Genomic DNA, 8,480 nt, shown 5'->3' with positions numbered 1-8,480 from the left:
GTTGCCTTCTTTTAGCAAATTTACCTTTTCTCGATTTCTTTTTCTTTCTTATAGGCTATACCTGCTGAAGCCTGAAAGTAAAGGTTATATCTGAAAATGGGCCAATTGGGCTGCTGCTCGGTTATGGCTATATTTAGTTTAGGTTAAAACTCACCATTTAATACAATTTAAGACCTGCTCAAAGTTACGACTTCATCGACACCCAAATGTTTTGAGCATGGAAAACTTGCAGTTTCTTTTTCATATAACGTATACAATCGATTTTAACCGACACCCAAAGTTTTTAAACACCAACCCCCAATGTTTTTGAACGACGACTGTAATATACCACCCCTGTACACAAAACATTTTTTTATAAGCTTTTAGTCCTTAACTAGGTGACATTTTTGAAAAGAAATTAAAATAAGCCCAAAAATCTTTCACCAATAAAAGTCCAATTATATTAAGACTTAAAACCCCCACTTATATTAAGAATTATAAGCCCAAAATCCTTCCACACTAATCTGAAGGTCATTTTATTTAACTTAACCACTATACGTCTAGACTCTAGACTATACCAACCGAAAGTAACGAAGCCCAAATATATCTTAGAATGGGCCTATTGGGCTACTCGGTTACAATTCTGCAGGATAGATCATAAAAAGTTATTTTTGTGGTAAGATCCAATTAATCAAATCAATACCTAAAAGTGTAGGAATAAATTGTGTAACGGTATTTTTTGAATATCCGAATACGTTGCCAAAGCAAGTACGGAGAAATCTCAGGTGAAGAGCAATCGTGCTAATAACGTGATATGAAATAAGTAAAAATATGAGAAGTCCTCCTCTTTCATTCATCAATATACCTATACTATATATACTCTCATTCATCAATATACCTATATATACATCAAAAGATATTATAGAAACATATATACCTAGTAGAAGAATCAGGATGATATATCTGAATTTATAACATTATATATATATATATAGATATATATATTCCAAGGATGATGAATAGTAATTTCAAATTTAAAATAATATATAGCTTTTTAATATTTTATTATATTAATATATTTTTTTAATGTTAACTTTTATCTTTAACATATTTTAATTTTTTTCTATTTACTTTTAGCTTTTAACGTATTTTTATTTTTCCTTTTCTAAAACCATATTTCCTTTATCATTTATTTTGTTTTTAATAATATTTTCTTCTTTTATTAAATTTATATTTACTTCATCAATTAATTTGATACTTCTTTAATAAATTCGTTAATTTTTCTTCTATAAATTTAAGTACGTAGTTGAGCTTACTTTTTACCCTCAATTAATATAAGTTTTTATTAAAACGAATTTATATTAAAAATAAGGGTTTTTTGCATATTTCCCCTTGAAAATCTTTTTAATTGCATATTTACCCAAGCCTAAATTTAAATTGCATATTTCCCCTTCATTAACTAATAAAATTGCAAATTTATCCGTTTTGATTTATTTTATAAAAATTAAATTATAGATTGACTATTTTACCCTTAGTTTTACTAAAACCTAAAAAATTGCAGATTTACAAAAAAAAAATAAATAAATAAAAAAAACCGTAAAACAAAAAAAAATTAACAACTGAAGCACCATTCACAAATCACAAATGAAAGAAAGCAACAGTGGCTTTGCTCGTAAATAATTAAATACTTGACTTCTTCATTTAGCCTACATATATTTTTATCCAAAATGCAAAAGTAAATATCAAAGTTTTAACACATTATGGTAACAACTAATTGACAACGTATCAATCTTGATCAACAACTCAATGGATATGAAGCCTGTAAAGGTAGAATTTTGAACCAAAACAAACACTGAAACTGAAAACAATTTCAAAAAGGTTTTCGAAAAGAAGATGATCTGGGCAGCATGATCAAAACAAACCGAGTCGGGTTGCGTGATGTAATTGCCGACGCCGAGAAAGTTGGAGAACCAAGAGATTGTAATCGCCAGTTCCGATAGAAAACTCATCGCCAAGAGAAGGAGATCCGAATAAGAAGGATTGAACAGTCGCCGCTTGATCTACCTTGTAATTTTATCTCAGATTGTGTTAACTTGAAAAAGGGGCAATTTTGTCATTTTGATGGTAAAGGGGATATATGCAATTTTATAATGGGGTTGGGTAAATATGCAATTGAGATGAGTTTATAAGGGTAAATATGCAATTCTCCCTAAAAATAAAGTATTTATTTGCTATCGTAAAATGATACAATGATAAACTGAATCGATTCTAATAGTTTGACTTTCTAAACAACATGCTACATTTTACATTATCATTTGCTTCGTTTCGCCGCAACACGCGACTGGAAAAAAACCTAGTATACTATATTTTTTGTGTTGTACTTTGAGGAAAAAACAAAAGAATGAGTTTGTGTTTCAGGACCAAAATGCCACTTAATCATAGTTATAAGGAGTGTCACGTTTCATCTTTATAATTATTCTTAAATCACTTAGGCAAAACCCACTTTTAGGGGTCTTACCCCTATTATTTTATACAAGTTATAAAAATGAAAAATATTAACTTGTTTGCTAACCCCATAGTTTTTAATGAATTGACATTTCTTTTTTGTTATTGTTATTGAATTAAGAAAATCAAGGATATAGATTTTTTGTGCTAATTTTTTTTACTTGATTGTTTGTGCTAGATTTTTTTTATTGGATTTTTGTGATTTTAAGAAAATAAAAGAGTAAGAGTTAGTGTTTTAGGATCAAAATCTTCTCTAAACATAGTTACAAGGAGTGTTACATGTTATCTTTATAATTCTCCCTAGACTACTTAAGCAAAACTCACTTTTTAGCGATCTTCCCCCTAATATTTTATACCAGTTATAAAAATGAAAAATATTAACTGGTCTGATAACAGGATATTTTTTAGATGAAGTGACACTTTCTTTTTTGTTATTGTTGTTTAATTAAAATATAAGGGATATAGATTTTTTTGTGCTGAATTTTTTGTACTTGATTATTTGTGTTAGATTTTTTTTGTGCTGGATTTTTTTGCGCTAGTTTTTTTATTAGATTTTTGTGTTGTATTTTAAGAAAGTAAAAGAGTAAGAGTTACGCTTAGTTCCCGAGTTTCATTAAATGAGAGAAAATAAAAGATTTGAAAGGAAATAATTTTTAGTTGTGTTCCAGAGTTTCATTAAAGGAGAGAAAAGAAGAGAAAATGAGAGCTTTTTTTGCCTAAAATTAATCTTTCCAATTTGGAAAGAAACGGAGTGAAAAGAAAAGAAAATGAGAGAATCCTTTCTTTTCTCTCCTGTGTTTTATCATCAAAATCTTCCTTAATCCTAGTTTTTTATGCGCTAGTTTTTTTATCAGATTTTTTGCTTTGTATTTTAAGAAAACAAAAGGGTAAGAGTTAGTGTTTTTTGATCAAAATCTTCTTTAATCCTAGTTATAAGGAGTATCACATGGCATCGCTACAATGCTTCTTATACTGTTTATTCTATTAGCAAACAACCTTGGGAGAAGCTTATCTGAAACTAGAGCTAGAAAGGCCTTATTTCATTTCGTTCATGTTCTTCATTTCCTTCTTATCAAAAAAGGAGGATTTCCCATATTAAGAATCTTTCTGCGATATGCTCTGTTTACTATTCTCTCATACTTTTTTACCTTTACCACGCGATAGGTTAGCGAAGTGTGAACGAGCTCGAAGAAGGAAAAGCCAAAGACTTCGGCCTAACGGGACGAGCAAGGACGAAGTGACAAGATGAGGTGGCCTAGGCACCCCATTTAGAAAGAAGGATCGAAGTTTTTGGGCCTGTAACTTTACTCGTCCCCCCTTTGTCGATGGCGGCTTGTATGGGGAGTGTGCCACCAAAAATCAGGCCTGAAGCTCACCTTACCAGTGAGCCGATAACCGATGGCTGTTGGTCACGACTACAACAAAAAAAACTCCAATGAAGATGAATATTTCACATGGAGGAGTGTGTATCTTTATGTTCTTATGTCGTGCGACGCGGCGACTTATGTGTGACCCGTGGCCCACGTCTCCTATTTGTTCACATGGAGGAGTTTGCATTTGAGTGGAATGTTCTTGAGGAAGAGTGGTGCATTTGGTGGGATGGTGGGCCCCTAGATTTGTTTTATATTTATTTTATTCTTTTCTTGTTTTAATTTCTTTTAATATGCATAAATAAGTTGTACACTATAAGCTTTCGTTTGTATATCAATTTATTTTTTCATTTCAAATATAGTAACTAGACAAAATAACAAAAATGTAATATTTTTATTTATAAACATAAGTTTATCAAATACAAAAGTTTAACATACGTATATAATAATGTTCGTGTTTAGAACTTCAATGTTTTGTTTTTATAGCTTTAGATATAAATAATGCAAAAATTAAAAAAAAATATATCGAGAGAAATAACTTAATTATTAAAAATAAATGTAAAATTGGTGATCATGTCGAAATATAAGTATTAGTAAAGATTTTTGTAGCATTGGAGAAAAAATGTGTATTTTTAGCGTATTGTGGAAATTTAATTTGACAGCTGATTAGATACATTTGTGAGTGTATTTATCACCTTGCATTGATGGTGATGGTCTAATATTGCAATTTGATGGTGGAAATAAAGGAACACATCTATTGGCTTATCGGTTATTGAAGTTATCATTAGTTGCAACTTACAACAATAGGTGTTTTTTTAACCATAAATATTATAAACAAATAAATCTTAAATACTCATTTCCCCAGGTGTGAACCTCCCCCCCCTCCTCCCCCCCCCCCACCCCCCCCCCCTCCGCGCCAAGCGGCAAGTGTCTCTACCAAAAGTTTCGAAAGAATATTTTGATCAAAGATGTAACAAATCGTTTTTAAAGGATGAAAACCCGTTGAGAAAAACTATAGAATGTACTAGATTTTTAGTTTTGTACTAGATTTTTAGTTTCGTTTTCTATTGACATCATATGTTTCATATTTATTTTATAATGACATTGTAATTTAATAGGTAATTTTAAATGGCATTGTATTTTATTTATGTGACTCAGTCTGAAATGAATCGAGCTGACGATTCAGATGTCGAGTTGGAAGTATTATTCTAGCAAGTTGGATATATTTTTTTTAAAGAAAAAGCCTAGAGGGTTGCAGAATGATCATTAAGTTATAATGTAACGGATCAAGACAATTATCTTATATTCTTACTAGGTTAATTCCCCGTGTGTTACACGGGTTGAACAATCTAAACTATATAATAAATATTTCTTGTAAATGCAAACCAAAGATAGAGACGTTTATATACCAAATTGACATAAATAAGTTAATATAAAGATGATGTATGTTACTATTATAAAATTCATCAAAGAAACATGTAATCGTTGAAAATGATGCAAAAATAAATATCTTATATTATATAATACTTATTATTGTATTTGTGTTTACATTATATTTAATGAGAAATAAAAAGTTACAATTATAATTTGTACATTACCGAAAATAATTTGAATCCAAAAAATATTTACATAATTGTTAGATTTTTAGCTTGATTTTAGCGACGTATTGCAACATTTTGTTTGATATATATATATATATATATATATAGGGGAGCGCTAAAATGAAAACCACCCCCAGTTGTAAGAACCATGAGAACCACTCCCAACCAATCAGATTATGACAACCTAAAGGGTATTTTAGTCATTTGCCCCAAATGTCAAATCTTTCCTCTCTCTTCATTAAATTTACTTTAAATACCTCTCTCCTCTCTCTTCATTAAATTCACTTTAAATACCTCTCTCCTCTCTCTTCAAAGATTTTGTTACTACAAAACAATAAAAACAAATACATACTGAAAATTGGAAACTGAAATTATGATGAAAGCAAGATTATTAGAGAAACCCTTTGGTGAACTGAAAAAGAATTGGTAGTGTAATTAACCCTAGCTACCACACAGTAATACCAAAAGCAAAAAGCATGAACCTTGCTAAAAAAACGAAATACTAAGAAAAGAAAACGTACATATTCAATACTTAACAAGCGGAGTACTCATATTAAGCCGTGGGGTATGGGGCAGGAGTTTTGGCGTGGGTTGGGGTAAAACGCCCAAGTCACCACCCCGGGTGGGCTTGGGTTGTGGCGTGGCCCCTTGGGGCTTGGCTTTCAAGCCGGGCGTGGGCGGTTTGGCCAAGCTAGCTGGCGGACTATCATTTGCTCACCCCGCCACGCCACGCGGGTGTTTAAAATTTTGAAATTTAAAATTCAAATTGGTCCCCCCCATCTTCTATAACCGCCACCCGGGTCACCCAAAGGCCCTTTATATTGCAACCCCAACCCCACCGGTCCCCCATCCCACGAACCAAACACCCCACCGTGAGAACCACTCTCCACCACGAACCAAAACCGTTAACGTAAAAAACCGGCGCGTAAAACATGAAAGGTTTTACGTAAAACGTGAAAGGTTTTACGTAAAACGTGAAAGGTTTTACGTAAAACGTAAAAGGTTTTTCGTATAACGTTAAAAGATTTACGCAACACGTAAAAAGTTTTACGTTATTCATAAAACGAAAAAAGTTTTACGTAAAACGTAAAAAAACGGCGCGTTAAAACGTAAAAAAAAATAACGTAAAAAAAACGGCGATTTTCTGTTGCGTTCGGTTTTGCGTAAAAACGTTTTTGTAAAAAAAAATTAAACCGTAAACTTGTTAACGTAAACCGTAAACTTTTTATCGTAAAACGTAAAAACGTGAAGCGTAAAAAGTGTTACGTAAATTTTTTCGTAAGTTTTACGTAAAACGTAAAACGTAAAAAGTTTTTCGTAAGTTTTACGTAAACTTTTTCGTAAGTTATTCGTAATTTTTTTTCGTAAGTTTTACGTAAACTTTTTCGTAAAACGTAAAAAGTTTTACGTAAAACGTAAAACGTAAAAAATTAACGTAAAACGTGGAAATTTTAACGTAAAACGTAAAAACCTTTACGTAAAACGTAAAAAGTTTAAATTTTTAACGTAAAATGTAAAAAGTTTTTCGTAAAACGTAAAAAGTTTTACGTAAAACGTAAAAAGTTTTACGTAAAACGTAAAAACTTTTACGTAAAACGTAAAAAATTTAAATTTTTAACGCAAAACGTAAAAAGTGTACAACAAGGGGCGCGTTAAAAAAAGTGAAAAAAACGGCGCGTAAAAAAACGACGCATTAAAAAACGTGGAGAAACGGCGCGTTTTAAAAAAAACGACGCTTGAAAAAACGGCGCGTAAAAACGCGTAAAAAAACGGCGCGTTAAAAAACTTCGGAAAAACGGCGCGTTAAAAAACTTCAAAAAAACGGCGCCTTAAAAAACTTCGGAAAAACGGCGCGTTAAAACGGCGTGTAAAAAGCGTGTAAAAAATTTGGCGCGTTAAAAAAAACGGCGCGTTAAAAAAACGGCGCGTTAAAAAACGGCGCGTTAAAAACGGCGCGTTAAGAACGCCGATTGAGAACGGCGCGTTAAAAACGGCGTTAAAAAACGGCGCGTTAAAAACAGCGCATTAAAAAACGGCGCGTTAAAAACGGCGCGTTAGAAACGGCGTGTTAAAAAAACGCCGATTGAGAAAAACGACGCCTTAAAAAAACGGCGCGTAAAAAACGGCGCGTAACAAAACGGCGTTAAAAACGGCGCGTTAAAAAACTGCGTTAAAAAACAACGTTAAAACGGCGCGTTACGCTTGAAAAACGGCGCGTAAAAAAACGGCGCGTTAAAAAACGGCGTTAAAAACGGCGTGTCAAAAAAACGTAAAAAGTTTGACATAAAACTTAAATTGTAAAAAGTATAAAAATTTTTTAAAAAAATCTGAATTTAAAAATGTTTTTAATAAAGAAATTATGTTTAAAAAATAAAAGTAATTAATGAATAGGACAAAAAAGGTAATTTAAAATTAATATATATAAAAAGACAAAATAGAGTTATTTTACTTAAATACCCTTTTGTATTATAATATTAAAGACATAATAAGACAAAAAACTTTTAATATTAATATTAACTACTTTTAATCACATCCATCCATTTAGTTGATCTAAGGGCCATAAAGTGGTTCTCATGGTTTTTACAACTAGAGGTGGTTTTCATTTTAGCGATCCCCTATATATATATATATATATATATATATATATATATATATATATATATATATATATATATATATATATATATATATATATATATATATATATAGAGGAAGGTTAACGTACATTACGGCTTAACGTACATCACATACGACAGGTAATTACGCACGTTCATTTTAAAATCACGCACTTTATAACTCAAAAATCCAAAATCACGCATGTTGAAACACAATAATCACGCATATTGAAAACACTAAATCACGCATGTTATATAACAAATCACGCATGTTGTTGTACGTGAAGTACGTTAAGCCGTAATGTACGATATACTTTTTCTATATATATATATATATAGAGGGCGGTTAACCTACATAATGACTAATCGTACATAACATACGTTATAATCCTGACCGTTGGATCAGACGA

At 31.3% G+C, this 8,480-nt stretch overlaps 1 pseudogene; it reads left to right on the top strand.

The window, feature by feature from the left end:
- The first annotated feature begins 3,444 nt into the window (after positions 1-3,444).
- On the top strand, positions 3,445-4,098 carry LOC110942559 (annotated as a pseudogene).
- Positions 4,099-8,480: the final 4,382 nt, after the last annotated feature.

The sequence above is a fragment of the Helianthus annuus genome, chromosome 12, assembly GCF_002127325.2.
Source record: "Helianthus annuus cultivar XRQ/B chromosome 12, HanXRQr2.0-SUNRISE, whole genome shotgun sequence".
NCBI classification, from domain to species: domain Eukaryota; kingdom Viridiplantae; phylum Streptophyta; class Magnoliopsida; order Asterales; family Asteraceae; genus Helianthus; species Helianthus annuus.
This window is presented reverse-complemented; position numbering and strand designations above follow the sequence as displayed.